The sequence below is a fragment of the Rhinopithecus roxellana genome, chromosome 11, assembly GCF_007565055.1.
Source record: "Rhinopithecus roxellana isolate Shanxi Qingling chromosome 11, ASM756505v1, whole genome shotgun sequence".
Classification (NCBI taxonomy): Eukaryota; Metazoa; Chordata; class Mammalia; order Primates; family Cercopithecidae; genus Rhinopithecus; species Rhinopithecus roxellana.
In genome coordinates, this window is record NC_044559.1 from 131435562 (window position 1) to 131451441 (window position 15880).

A 15880-nucleotide genomic window follows, 5' to 3' on the forward strand; every position below is an offset into this window, starting at 1 on the left:
CCTTTTAGAGAAGAAAACCAATTATTAATATTGATCTTTCAGCTAAGCTAGATTTTCCAAGAAATTACACAATTTGTGATAATTTACTATAATAAGTGATGCCAACTTATGTAAGCAAATAAAAGAATACATCTAATAATATTTTGTCTACTTACAACACTAAACTACACTGAAAAAAACTTAAATATTTCTCATAACTCCTTTAAAAAGGTATTCAAGCAAGAGAAAAAGCTCATAATTCTCACTATAAAAATAAATAAAAACTAATTTATTAAGAAGCAAGCAAGTGAGGAAAAAGAACATTTCTGAAACAAAACACAGAAGTAGCGTCTGCAGTTCTCTCAATACCCTTGTGGGTGGTAACTACAGCCCAGAAACTTCTACACATAAATTGCTAACTCCCCTGAGTTTAAAGCCATGGTAATTAGGCTAATTATCTCACATGTTAATGACACAGAGACAATAAGTTTGCAGTGAATAATTCATATACTATCAGCTCTCACTGTAATGTTCATTGCTAATAGTTTATTTACAGTACAAGTTACACTGCATTTTTTTCTATAGTTTAAATTTATTGCCTACATAAACAGAAATCATTTCATGTGAAAATCTAATTTACTATCAATAAATAATAATTTCAAGCATATATTGGCTTGTATATTTGTCTAATTTTCATTCATTATTCATAATTAGTTATGATAATCAATAAACCACCATAAGAATGTCATGTAGAAAGATTAAAGTATCTCTAGATTATGTATAGATGATTATTCTAAATTAAATTTCAAAAACGATATGCTGAATTGATGTAAAATTATAAATTGCTTTAGTAACTCATATTTTTCATTTAAGTATTAACACCACCACACTCACTTTAAAATGTACATATAGATTATTGTGAAACTTTGAATATCAAAGTACCACTTAGATTTCCTTATTATGCAAATACTGACTGTAAAATACAGTTGACCCTTGAATAAAATGGGTTTGAACTGTGCAAGTCCACCTACAGGCTGAAATTTTTCAACCAAATGTGGATTGAAAATACAGTATTCACAGCATACGAAACTTGCGCATACAGAGGGCCAACTTTTCCTTTATGTAGGTTTCACAGCACCCACTGTAGGACTTAAGTATTTGTAGACTTGGGCCCTGGAACCACCCACCCATGTATACTGAAGGATGACTGTAATATCATGTACAATATAAAATTCAGTAACCTATAAAATTGCAGTTGTCTTCAATTTTTACCCATTTTTGTAATGGATTTAATATCACACTTTTATTTAACAAATTAAAGATGTCAATTTTAATCTATTTCAAAATGACTCTTAGCTGCAGTAACTCATTTCAGTTTACACATTATGAGAACTTTTATGTTACCATGTTACCTAAGTGATTGTGATTTCAAAAATTTCTCTAAATCAGAGAGGTAAAAATTTTTCTATAAATCTCTGTACTTCTACAATGATTTCTTCAAAAATACTGTTTTGATATATGGTTGCATCAATAAAAACACGTTAGGTTCATGTACCATTTATTAGGTAAGAACTGTAAAATATCAGTGGCTTAAAACAATAAGGTCATTTTCTTGCTTACACTAGCTGTTCATCATAAGTCCTTTGAGGACTCCACCCCACATCTATTCATCTCAGTACCCAAGAAGATGGAGCAGTCGCCATCTCACATTTTACCAGTTATCATGGTAAATGGAAAGAGTAGTCTGGACAGTCCTGCACTGGTAATTAAATGCTCTGGCCTGTAAAAACATTATTTTACTTCTGCTCACAACTAGCACAATTATCTGAGAAAGTTAACCCTTCAAAAAGTTTAAATATTTACAATTTCAAAAAATATATATTTTTACCTCACTAAGTAGGCCATGAAGATAGGTTATGTAATATTCACTAAAGACAAACAGCATTCCAGGTTCCTTTTCGTATTAAATAACTATCAAATCATAACAATCAGTTCTTGCCAAATCTGCTAAACATATAACCAGGATAAAGTTCTCTTTCAAAACTGCAAATTTGACCACATCACTTGCTTAAAATCCTCTAATCTTCTCAGCATGGCACTCCATGAAATGATCCCTGACTGCCTTTCTGTCAACTCTGAATACTCAATAAAATTTACAAAATGCTCCAAGGGAGACAAAACAAATATGCTGCAAGCAGGCTTTCCGGCCTTTTCACATGTCAGAATGCTTTCTCTGCCACCTCCACTTGAAAGCTTCCTCTTCCTTCAACTAAGCTTAAGCGTATCGCCACTGTGAAGCTTTTCTTGACTCTGATTACAACACCCAAAGGATTTTGTACTCCCTCAACACTGATTCCAGATCTGTACTGTGACTGCTCACTACTAACCACTAGTTATGAGCTTCTCAAAGGCAGAACTATTATTTACAAATATGAGTCCCTGGCATGAGACATTTAGTGGCTAACAAACAAATGTCTAGAAAATGACTAAAGTTCCACAGTGCCAAAGAATGGTCTTAAAGAACACCAGTATGTTTTAGAAGTGAAGAATAGCTGTTCTGACTGTCCGTGGAGATATAACCGCAAAAGTAAGTTTGCTTGACAAATTCCTTTTAGTACCTAAATGCTAGAGCTAATTTTGTTGCTGGTAATTCTAATAAATTAACTTAAAGTTATAGGACATTGAACTAATTTTCTTTCATTCATCCTCCAGACTTTTTTTTATTCAACTCAGATGTACTAAATAAATGCCAGGATCTATGAGAAATTCTAAGAATAGCATTAATGTTAGTGGAGCTGTTGTCATCATTATACATATGGGACTGTCAAATTATGCCCCCAGTTAATAGACAAGACAGACTCCTTGTGGCTCAAAAGTAAAAGCAGACCCAAGAGGCAATGACAAGGTAAGGGAGCAATTATACCCTGTGTCCTTAAAGTGTTGCAAAACCTGTTTTTCTGCCACCAAGTCAAAGAACAGTTCCTAGAAACAACTGCGGCTGTAAATTCCCCAAATGATCCCAAAAGACCACCTGGTGCCAACTGACCAATCACGTGGAAACAGCCAATTAAGAGACACTGGTGATTTGGGGATTAAAGGTCATCCAATCAAGACTTTATTCCTTACTTCCCTGATCCCCCTCCCCTGTCCTACAGTTTTTGCCTTTATAATTTCTAACTCTCCAACCCCCAACTAGGAGCTCGTTTTCATTTTACACCACAGGCTGCATATCCCCAATCTACAGATTGTTCTCTATAGAAAAATAAAGCTCTCCTTTTTTCTTCCATGGAACTCATGGTCTTTTGTTACATGAGAACAATAGGCTGTTTAACATTTTACTCATCTACATTTTTAATATCTGACGTTCACTTTGACCATCAACAAAACAAGAAAATACTGTACAGTGTAATTTTATATTAACACAATTCACTGTGGTTATTAAAAAGTTTTAACAATGATTATCCACTAGCCATAAAACTGTCAACAGTTTAATAGCAAATAAACAAAGGAAGGTACCACACTTGGCAAATACGAAATGACTATTTGTCCATTGTGTCTGTGCAACTAAAACAGACTTAGGTTCCCCATTGGGACAAAAGGAAAAACACACAAAAAAGGGAAAGAGATTCCTTTTAAACACAGAGCTCCTTGCTCCCAACTTGCAACAATTTTTTTTCTTTTTACATTCACTACACAAACTCTGTGATTAGGTAAGAAAAGTAACAAGGGCTCTTCTTGACTTTTATTTTTTTAACTGTCAACTTTTTGAAGTATGTTATTGAATAATATTTTCAGGTTTACAATTTTAACATGAAACGTTTTCATCAAAAGCAATCTGACATTAAAATAAATAAATTTCTTTTTAGAAGAAAAAAAGAGGAAATAAAAAAAAGAGTCATATCTAGATCCAGCAACTGAACCTGAAAGGTAAATATTTAAAATACTGCATTTGGTGTTTTTGGTGAGCTAATTCCTTTTTTACAATTTGGGGGACTCAATTTAAGGAAAGGAATACAAAATTAGGTGTGAAGTAAATATCTGGAATGAGAAAATAAATTACAACTAATCACTAAGTTTAAAAAGCTAATAAATGTCAAAAACATCATGAATTTCAAAAAGAAGAGCGTATCTTTATTAATTGCCTAATCTATCTCTACAATGCTCTTATTTTCTTACATTTCTGGCTGCATTTCTTGATTTCCTCCTCATATAACAATTGTGGAATATTAAGAGAATAGAAAGATAATTTTATCTTTTTACTACTGTGTTTGATCAATTTTTAGTATTGACAGTGTAGGCTGGGCACGGTGGCTCACGCCTGTAATCCCAGCACTTTGGGAGGCTGAGGCGGGCGGATTACCTGAGGTCAGCAGTTCAAGACCAGCCTGGCCAACATGGTGAAATCCCGTCTCTACTAAAAATACAAAAATTCTTTAGGCATGATGGTGCGTGCCTGTAATCCCAGCTGCTCAGGAGGATGAGGCAGAAGAATCACCTGAACCTAGGAGGCAGAGGTTGCAGTGAGCAGAGATCACACCACTGCACTCCAGCCTGGTTGACAGAGGAGACTCCATCATTAAAAAAAAAAAAAAAAAAAAAAAAGGCAATGTAGGGAGGTTTATATCAGCTTTATAACTTCTTTATAACTTATTACTGATAATGTCATATATATTCTCAGGAATATTATCAAACTCAGGAAAACCATAACCAAGTTCCAAGATTTAGAAAAATTTTTCAGAGTAGTTTGACTCTAAACACCTAAATCATATTTTTCTTCCTCTGCCTCTATCACAAAGAACATATTTATAATGCTCTAAGACCCTTGGCCCTACTGAGTTAGGAGGCAGGATTCGACTCCAGAGGTGGAGTTCAGACATCCAATTAAATTGAGGACTAGCTGAAAGATGGTTGGGCAGAAGAAGCTTTCCGTCAGACACACCCACCACTGTGCCATGTTAACACTGCCATGAGAACACCCAGGAGTTACCACCCCTTTCCATGGCAATGACCCAATGACCCAAAAGTTACTATCCCTTCCCTAGAAATTGCTGCGTAAACCACCCCTTAATCTGCATGCTATTAAAAATGGGTATTAATAACTTCCCTGAACTGCTACTCTCTGTCTACGGGGTAGCCCTGCTCTGCAGGAGCAGTCACGGAGCTATAACACCACCAGAGCTGTAACACTACCTGTTCAATAAATCTGTTTTCTTCTACCTCTGGCTTGCCCTTGAATTCTTTCCTGGGCAAAGCCAAGAACCCTCATGGGCTGAGCCCCACTTTGGGGCTCACCTGCCCTGCAAAACTACATCTATGTATCACAAGGCCAGGGAAGTAGACACAGTGGACAGTAATAATATTCCTGGAAGTAATGCCTACAAAATAACAGGACATATAAACAACTGCAAACCATACACTCTCTCTAAATGTATCCTGTAATCAATTTTCCCTTAGCTCAGGCCACTCTAATGCTACCCAATATGAGTGTATGATACAGGGAAAGCCTAAGTGAAAAGGAATAGCAATTTTAATGGATTAAAATACCTAACTTTTGCAAATCTTACCCAGCCCCCACCCCAAAAATATTATGTTAACACATTGCTTGAGATTCTTCCAGAGTCTTGGAAGGACTTGTGTAAGTGAGGGACCCTGGAATGTCAGTTAACTGTCTACAAAGTAAATCCATTTCTATTTCCTAACCTAATCTGAAGACTTACTTTCTATTCCTTTTACGTACAGAAACTGTCAGAATAATCACACTCATTTCCTCAATGACACTTTGCTACCTTTAACATATATAAGATCTATTTTCTAGAACATGATCATCTCCAACTTCAATACCAATTAAATTAGGTGCAGTGACACAAAAATTGTCTTCTGTTCCTGTTTTAATTGTGTCTCAACAGTAATGTGAGCCCTACAATGCCTTTCTATTTACTTCAGACAAAGATAAACACTGTAGATCCCGGTTAGGTTTCTTTCAGTGATTAAGTATCGTTTAAAAGAAAAAAACTGGCCGGGCGCGGTGGCTCAAGCCTGTAATCCCAGCACTTTGGGAGGCCGAGACGGGCGGATCACGAGGTCAGGAGATCGAGACCATCCTGGCTAACACGGTGAAACCCCGTCTCTACTAAAAATACAAAAACTAGCCGGGCGAAGGGGCGGGCGCCTGTAGTCCCAGCTACTCGGGAGGCTGAGGCAAGAGAATGGCGTAAACCCGGGAGGCGGAGCTTGCAGTGAGCTGAGATCCGGCCACTGCACTCCAGCCTGGGCGACAGAGCGAGACTCTGCCTCAAAAAAAAAAAAAAAAAAAAAAAAAAAAAAAAAAAAAAAAAAAAAAAAAAGAAAAAAACTGTTAATAGCTAAAAGTGCCCTCGTTTTACATAGCCTAATAAATTCCCTCTAATTTCATGTAACACCTAGTCCTGAGGCACAACAGCTTTAGGAATGGGTAATTTAGAAGTTCAACAAGATTATTAAGGATCCAAGTTCTCACCATCTTTTCACTGTGCCATCCAGTGTTTTGGTTTTATCCTGACCTGGGCCCCAAATAATTACAAGATAGCTCCCACAATTCCAAGAACCCATCTAGATAGAAACATTCAGAAATGAGGGGAGAGGAGGTGTTACCTTTCCAAGAACCCCCTCATCAAACCTCCCCTCATGTCTCATTGGCCACATATGAGTTATTGATCAGATATCAGTCATATGCCCAGGTCTTAATTAATGACCAGCAAGAAAAATGGGATAATCATGAGTGGCCTAGCCTATGCAGAATTTACTCACATCACACGGTAAAGAGGTGACTCGACAAAAAAAAAAAAAATTATATGCCACAAGGACAACAGCAGTAATGAATGGCTGTGGAGTAAGCTTCTTATTAAGCAAATTGGATAGCTAATTTTGACATTAATTACAGACCTTAGCTATGACATATATTTGATTACAGGGAAGGGCTAGATGATGTTTTAGATTCATTACAACTCTTATGTTCTACAAGACAGGCAAATAATATACTGGTTAAAAGCTTGGGTTTTAAAGGCAGATTGTCCTGGGTTTGAATACCCACCCACCACTTATTTGCTGTAACAATCTTGGTCAAGTTATCTTCCCTCTTCTAAAAATCCAGATAGTAATAATATTTAACTCATATTGCTAGGAGAATTAAATGCATGATGAATGCAAAATGCTTAGCATTTTACCTAAACTTCACAGGAAGTACTCAATAAATATTATCATCAGTCTATAACATATAAACTATAATTATTATAATTTTGTACTATTAATTTAGAATTTGTGATAACTGAAACACAGGTTATTTCAAAACCAGAAAAATTATTGATTCCACCTCCAATATATTATAAATAACAAACAGGATTTGAGATGTTTAATGACACGCTGAACAGCTACCTCTTCCCCCTACTCCTCCTCTTTTCTCTTGAATAGGCATCTCCTCCACTTACAATTTAAATGCCTCCAACATTCCCTTAGGTTTACTCCTGCCCTCAATATTACAAAACCAAATTCATTGCTTCCCTCAACCATATTGCTTTTCCTTTTGAAGTTAATAGTATCAGCATTTAACTATGCAGACGCCAAATACAAAACTTCAAAATCTTTCTCAATGCCCTCTCTCCACATCGATCACTCACTAAATCCTGTCAATTCTACCTCTGGTCCAGGCATGGTGGCTCATGCTTGTAATCCTAGCAATTTGAGAGACTGAGGTGGAAGAATCGCTTGAGATCAGGAGTTTAAGACCAGCCTGGGCAACATAATGAGACCTTGTCTCTACTACAAATAAAAATAAAAAATTGGCCCGCCATGGTGGCACACATCTGTAGCCCTAGCTGCAGTGAGCCGTTATCATGCCACTGCACTCCAGCATGGGTGACAGAGCAAGACCCTGTCTCAAAAAAATGAAGCAAAACAAAAATACCTCTGAATTTGATTTTTAATCCATCCCTGTGTTCTAAAGTCACTACTACTACTACCACTACCATATAAGAGACCCTCATTATTTCATTCATATCTATTATGAAGTTTTCAAACTGGTATACCTGCCTTTCCACAGCCTCAACTTCTCACTACTTCATCCTGTATTCTATCAACTATCTTGGTAAACTGCAGACTAAGTATGTTTGCCTGCTGAAAAATCTTCCGCAGGTCCCCAACTAACTGTCAAACAAAAAGCCAACTTTAATCTTGTATATAAAACTTTTCACAATTCGGCTTGAACCTTCATTGTAGCTTCTTCTTTTACCTCTCCCTCCATGACATACCCAGTGTTTTACCCAAACTACACAATATCTCACCATTCTCCTAATAGACCTTGCCTACTTCTCTGTGTTCATGAAGAACCCTCTATTTGGGGAATAGGAGTAACTTCTCCTTTGATCTCCCTATACCTAACTATTTCTACTCATCCTCAAATATTAGTTCTCTATGATAGCTTCTTGCATACCTCACAGCTAGAGAAAATTACTGTTCTTGCAGAATATTATTTGTAATTATATCATAGCCATCATCACACTATATAATAGCTAGTTACTGCCTGTCTATAACCCCAAATAGACTGAATTTTTTTCAGGGCAAAGTTGTATCTTACTCATCTCTGCATTTCGAGTACATATAGTAAACATTCAGTAACAACTGGTAAATGGATGAAGAGGGAGAGAGTAGCACAATAAGTTATCAGAAGCTCTTGAACTTCACATATTACTAAAAATACTTATTGAATAGGAAATTTAAAGCTCAAGTCTACCTGCTCTATTAGAGTATAAACTATGAGTGAAGGAAAATTACTGTCTGGCACTGTATTCAGTGTCTAAAATGAGGCTTTACACATAGTATAAAACTAACAAATATTAGTTAAATGAATAAATACATGAATTGATCAATTGAAGAACTGAATGATCTGGTAATTTGCATATGACAGGATAACTGGAAAGCCCTTTCATTCATTTCTAGTTGAATTTCTCAGCTATTTAAATATCACACACATCTGTGTATCTAAGAGCAAGATTCTACAATGCCACATATCTTATTTGGAAGAAGGTGATAATCTATCAATCAGTATTTATTGCTTCAAGTTGGCTCATTTTACCATTCATTTCCTATTTAAGCCCTACAGTACTTTAACTTTGTAAGACCTATGTCAGGTCTTAAATATATAATAAATAAAACTCTGTGCGTGTGTATGCATGTACATGCATATACAATAAAACAATAAAAATTCTCAAATTCTTTTTGAAAGTCTTAAGGATATAAACAATATAAAGAGAAAAATAGATGCATAGACACAGTGACACACGAATGCCCCACTCACAAATGAAAACAAAACCAAATATTTTGCAATAATCCATTTATTTCTAGTGTTTTGGACCTTCAACTCAATAGTCATAAAAAATGTTCAAAACTAATAGTAAGAACACTATTTTCCTCTAGCATGCCTAAAAAACAAAATTAAATAAGAAAAGCTAGAGCCTTCCTTCCAATAAATACTGTTAAATTAAGAAGTAATATGTTTTAGTGCAATCATCATTTCAGCAATTATATTCCAAAGAACCCTATAACTTATAAAACCAGCAACAACCGAAGAGAATCTCACACAAATTTTGGTCATGGAATACTTTATTGGAAGACATGAAAAATAGATAGTGGCAAAAAAGCAGCAGAAAATATTTATAATCATAAAGCAATGAGAAAATATACACCAAAATATCATCAATTCATTTATATCTTCCAAATGGCCTTTGTCCTCCTTTCTAATGTTTATCATCCTTTTCTCTGCCAAATTTCTGCTACCAATCCATCATCTCTTCAAAGGGCTTGCAATAAAATGAACAAACAAAACACATGCTCCTTCAAGGAGAGCTGATATCAGTGATCATGGTAAGACCACAGATCCATCAAATCTTTAGGTTAATTGAGCAGCTGATATAAAAGTATAATACATCTGCTAAACCAACTGCCTTTTTAAACTTGTTTAAAAAGTTATTTTGAAGTATACCCAAACACTTAATGAAAGAATTGCACTTGATCTTAGCCAAAAGGCCGAGAAGCGATAATAATGAAAGAATTGAAGGCTGGGCGTGGTGGCTCACACCTGTAGTCCCAGCACTTTGGGAGGCCAAGGTGGGCAAATCACGAGGTCAGTAGATCAAAACCATCCTGGCCAACATGATGAAACCCCGCCTCTACTAAAAATACAAAAAGTTAGGTGTGGTGGCACGTGCCTGTAATCCCAGAGCAAGACTCCGTCTCAAAAAAAAAAAAAAAATCTGAAAGGTCATCTAACCAAATTAAGCTTCCATCTACTGATTCATTTACTAATACTCCTACCAAGAGTCAATAATCTGATCTATGCTTTAACACCTCATAACAAAAGGATCTCACTACTTCCAAAACAAGCTGATTCTATTTTTGTGTTCTTTTACTAATAGGAAGTTTTCCTTTATTCGGCAAAAATCATTCAGTCCATGTCTTCTACATGAAGGAAGCCCCTTAAAGGAAGAAGGATATTATGTATATACTAATCCTCTTTCTTTGAATTAAAATTGTGCAGTTTCTTTATGACATGGTTTTAAATTCCTTCAACAATTAAAAGGAGGGGGTTAGAATCTACCAACCCCGCCATGAGGCTCAACCTGAGAAATAATACATATCCATCAAAAAAGCAGCATATGTGTAATTATTATCCTCTTGATGAAGTTTTTAACATTTTAAAACAGAACACTTGTTCTGTGGGTGGGCTGCCATAAATGCACAGGGAAGCTTGTAACTGATGTTTTATTGTTGAGGAAGGGGGGAAAAAAAGGAAATAAGACAGTAAAAGAGTCTCTAAAACACAAGAACCTATTTCTTTACCCTCAACATTATTCTTTTTGACGCTAAGATTACACCGTTTCATCTATCAATTCCCTTTTTCTACTAGAAAGTTCATACTTTAAAGCAAGGTTATACTAGACATTTTTTAAGTTTAAAAAAACACCATTTTATTGTTGTTGAAAAAACTAGGTTAATATTCCTAACTTACTCATGTACTTAATAAAATTAGTTAAAATATCAAACAAAGAACGTGTTAAAGGAGCTGATGGTTGGTATTAAGTTGAAGAATATCTAAACAGCAAAACAGCTAATAAAATATATCAGGCCAGGCAAGGTGGCTCATCTCAACATTTTGGGAGGCCAAAGTTAACTGATCACTTAAGCCCAGGAGTTTGAGACCAGCCTGGGCAACAAAAAATATCCATCTCTACAAAAAAACACAAAAATTAGTCAGGCATGGTGGCACGTGCCTGTAGTCTCAGGTATTCAGGAGGCTGAGGTGGGAGGATCACTTGAGTCCAGGCAGTGAAGGCTGCAGTGAGCCATGACTGCACCACTGCACTCCAGCCCTCCAGCCTGGGTGACCAGCCTGGGTGACACAGCAAGACTCTGTCTCAAAAAAAAAAAAAAAAAAAAAAAAAAATCAAAAAAAGCCAGATGTCAGTGATCCAACAATCAGCTAAGTGAAAAACTGGATGAGTGTACTTAACTAAACTAACCTGTCTGGGCCTCAGAGTATTCTCATCTGTGAAATGAGGATAAAGAATTAGAATCCTGGCCGGGCGCGGTGGCTCAAGCCTGTAATCCCAGCACTTTGGGAGGCCGAGACGGGTGGATCACGAGGTCAGGAAATGGAGACCAACCTAGCTAACACGGCGAAACCCCGTCTCTACTAAAAAATACAAAAAACTAGCCGGGCGAGTTGGCGGGCGCCTGTAGTCCCAGCTACTTGGGAGGCTGAGGCAGGAGAATGGCGTAAACCCGGGAGGCGGAGCTTGCAGTGAGCTGAGATCCGGCCACTGCACTCCAGCCTGGGCGACAGAGCGAGACTCCGTCTCAAAAAAAAAAAAAAAAAAAAGAATTAGAATCCTAAGTTCTCAGACACTTTCATCTCAGGGCCCCTTTAAACTTTAAAAAGAGTATCGAGTAGTTCAAGGAGCTTTAATATCTAGCCCTAGTTACAATATTAGAAGTTAAAATATAACTTTTTAAAATATTTATTATTTTAAGAATAAATTCATTAAATGTTAATGTAATTTTATGAAAATAACTATTTCCAAACCAAAAAAAAAAAGTTAGTGACAAAAGAAGCACTGTTTTGTAATCTTTGCAAATCTCTTTAATGTCTGGCTTATGAAGCCAAAATTATAGGCCACTGTTTTGAACAAAACTCCTGCACTAGACTCCAAAAGAAGACCAGACTAAAAATCAAAATGGAGTCATCCATGCTCACCAAACCCAAACTGCGTTGTTATCTTGACTTTCTAAAAAATCAGGAGAGACAGATAACAGCCTAATTTCCCAAATAAGACAGTTTTCAATATTCAGTGCACATGATAATGAAGTATTCAATGGGCATGATAATGAAGTTTCCTCTGTTTTAATCCCTAATCTGAAGTAACCTGATATTAACCAGTCTTTCTATTGTCCTGTCTCCCCATCCGGACCTTACAAGATAATTCACTTTGAAATGACCAATCTGCTTTCTTTAGCCCTTTCTGTCTATAAAACCAACCACCTGCTCAACTCATTAGAACACATACTCTACTTTATGGAATGATGTATTGCTTGATTCTAGAATTGCAATAAAGCTGACTGAGATCTTTAAACTAAATTTGTTGTAACTTTGTCTTTTGACAGAACTGCTAGAGTCTCATATAACTTGTGCATTCAATCAGTATGGCATGGTATGCAACCTCTAGAAAACTCCACCTACACTCATGAGAGAATGAGAATGAAAAGGGTAGACACAGTCTTAGTATTACTTTGAATACAGTTCTGCCCTCACAGAACTTCTGTCAAGGTCTTAAGGACCCCTGACCCCCGCTCCTACAAGAGGCCCTTGAACCACAATCTGAGAACTCCTGGACCAGACAATCTCTAATACTCATGCAGGCTGACAATAATATTTCAATTTTTTTAACCTGAAAATACACTTATCCTCATCATGATAGAATCCATCATAACTACGATATGAGATTCCAATGAGATGATCCTTTTAAACCCAACTATAAAAAGTCATTTCAGAAAAGCATAAGATAAAAAACTGTAGAACAGAGGCTGGGTGGGGCGGCTTATGCCTGCAATCCCAGTACTTTGGGAGGCCGAGGGGAGTGGATCACCTGAGGTCAGGAGTTCAAGACCAACCTGACCAATATGGTGAAACCCCGTCTCTACTAAAATTACAAAACTTAGCGGGATGTGATGGTGCATGCCTGTAATCCCAGCTATTAAGAAGGCTGAGGCAGGAGAATTGCTTGAACCTGGGAGGCGGACATTGCAATGAGCTGAGATTGCGCCACTGCACTTCAGCCTGGGTGACAGAACAAGACTCCGTCTCAAAAAAAAAAAAAAAAAAAAAAAAAAGACTATGGAATAAGGAATACTCATCACTAAGGAAATTCCTTCAAGACAGAAAAGCTATCTAAATCATTTCCTTTGTACTATAATACTAATAACAACACTTGGCATGACAAAAGTATTCATTTATGTAAAAAATATATAAGGTCATCTACTACATGTAAAGTATTGTGATAAGTGGAATAAGAGAAAGCATGAAGAACTTTATGTTTTTGTAGGAGGGATCTGATGTATATTCCAAAACTATAATCTAAAGTTAAAAAAAGACAAATGTTACGAAACAAGTTCAAATAAAGCATTACAGTAGGTCCTAATCTTAAGGGTATGTATGAGGATTATGTTAAAACAATTAGTAAAATATTATTCAAAAACAGTAAAGGAATATAATAAAATCTACTATTTATATTTACTGGCCTATAGAGAGATGCTTCATTCTGTTATAAATAATTGAACATTAAATTGAAAGTTATACATGCACCTTTCCAGAAGAAAATTTCAAATGTAAGATTTAAAAGCAAGTTTAATCTCTAATTTCACACATGCCAATAAAATCATTGACAACGATGACTTTGGCAAATACTTATAACAAGCATCTACATGCCTTTTATGGTTCAATCTCATGACCTGAGAAAAATACAGAGCGATAATAAAATCAGGGGGAAAAAGACTACATTAAAATCCTAGAAACACTTTTAAGAGCTGGCTAAATCTTTCCAAATTTACTGAAAACTATATTTCATTAGCTAACCATTTTGACTCTAATGGATTGTCATTCAATGGTTGCATCTAAATGAACACTGTACCACAGTTTGACCTCTTCCTAATACAAAAATAAATTTAGAAGAGTCATCTCTTTCCTTTGTAGAAATAGTGAATTTAAGCCTAAGTTTCTCTCTTTTATTTGGGTAATAATTACAAACACATAAATAATCAAAATGTTTCCCTTAATTTGTAAATCACAATGTAACTCAAATGAGATAGTAATATTGTTTACTTAACAATACAAAGAAATCTTGAAACAAATTTTGGTAACTTATCTAATAAATAATTTCATTTTTCATGCATATACAGCTATGAAGTTAATAAAATTTGCATATAGGTCAACTTTTTTAAAAATCTACTTAACATATTTAGACTAAATAAAAGGTTATCTGGCATATTAACTCTGGGAATTCATCTTTACCTTCATTAAGATAAACACACAGTACTGAACCCAAGTTTAGAGCATTTTAATGCTTCCTTCCACTGAGCTCATCTACACCCAAAATACAATGCGCAAATATTCTAGATTTTCCATACACTTTTTTGAAGTTCTATATTCATTTTTCCTACTTATTGTCACAGATAAAACAGGCGAAATAGCACCATCTGGTGGGCATCACTTTCGTTTTAAAATAATTTTCTACATTTATCTTATGAATACTTCTTTGAAAAAACTGCATAACAATTCTAAATCATTTATAAAGTACTATAAATAGTGAAAAGTAACTTAGTTACCAAGAAAAATATATTTGAATATTGAACCAAGGTTGCAGCGTTGCTTTGGTTTTTAATTATTGAGAAGTTAAACATTATTGTAATACCATTAAGGCTGAAATCTCCTCAGAGCTTAACCTTGTGGTGGTATTAGTTTTTTTATTTTAAGGTGTCGATTTTTAATACAAAAAAATTTACATTCCTTATACACAGGTAATACATCTATAGAGTTCAATGGAGAGAATGAAATGTGAACATAATCTTCAAAAAAGATAGTGTGGTCTGTTATTTATGTTTTAAAAAAATTTTTTTTTTGGAGACAGAATCTCACTCAGGCTGGAATGCGGTGCCGTGTTCTCGGCTCACTGCAACCTCCGAATCCTGGGTTCAAGCGATTCTCGTGCCTCAAAGTCCCGAGTAGCTGGGACGACAAGTGCACATCACCATGCCCAGCTGACTTTTGTATTGTTAGTAGAGACGGTATTTCACCATGTTGCCCAGGCTGGTCTCGAACTCCTGGCCTCAGCCTCCCAAAGTGCTGGGATTAGAGGCAGGAACTACTGTGCCTAGCCTTAAAATGTGATTTATTTCGATGAGTCTAAATAAGCAACTGAAATTAGTACTGACTACTAACAGTGTGCTGAATAATGGTCAAAATATAAATTAGGCCAAAATTTTATGAACTAAAACAGACACATAATACCTATGGAAAGGAATATAAACAAACTGAAAACAAAATCAAAAGAAATAAGATGATGTTACTTAATTTGGTTCATTTCATATCAGTAATGCAGGATTTTTCTCGGTCCCTTCATTGGACTCGCAACAAGGGCGACCGTTTACTCACGTCACAGCGCTCAATCCCTTGCAGGAGGGAGCATGTTAGCAAGAGAGTGAAGGACCTGGCCAGCTGCTCCAGGTGCCAGTGAAAGAAAGCTCCATGCAGGGCCCACAGCAGTGCCCAGTGAGGGTGCCCACGACCCCAAAACCCCAGAGAAAGTGTTACAGTGCTCTT

The 15880-nt window shown here is 36.0% G+C and overlaps 1 protein-coding gene and 1 pseudogene across 3 annotated transcripts in view; both read right to left on the reverse strand.

Moving 5' to 3' along the window:
* Positions 1-15880, reverse strand: part of ADK (adenosine kinase) — a 577585-nt gene that overhangs the window by 472970 nt on the left and 88735 nt on the right. The gene's annotated exons all lie outside the window — the stretch shown is intronic.
* On the reverse strand, positions 9907-10047 carry LOC115900631 (annotated as a pseudogene).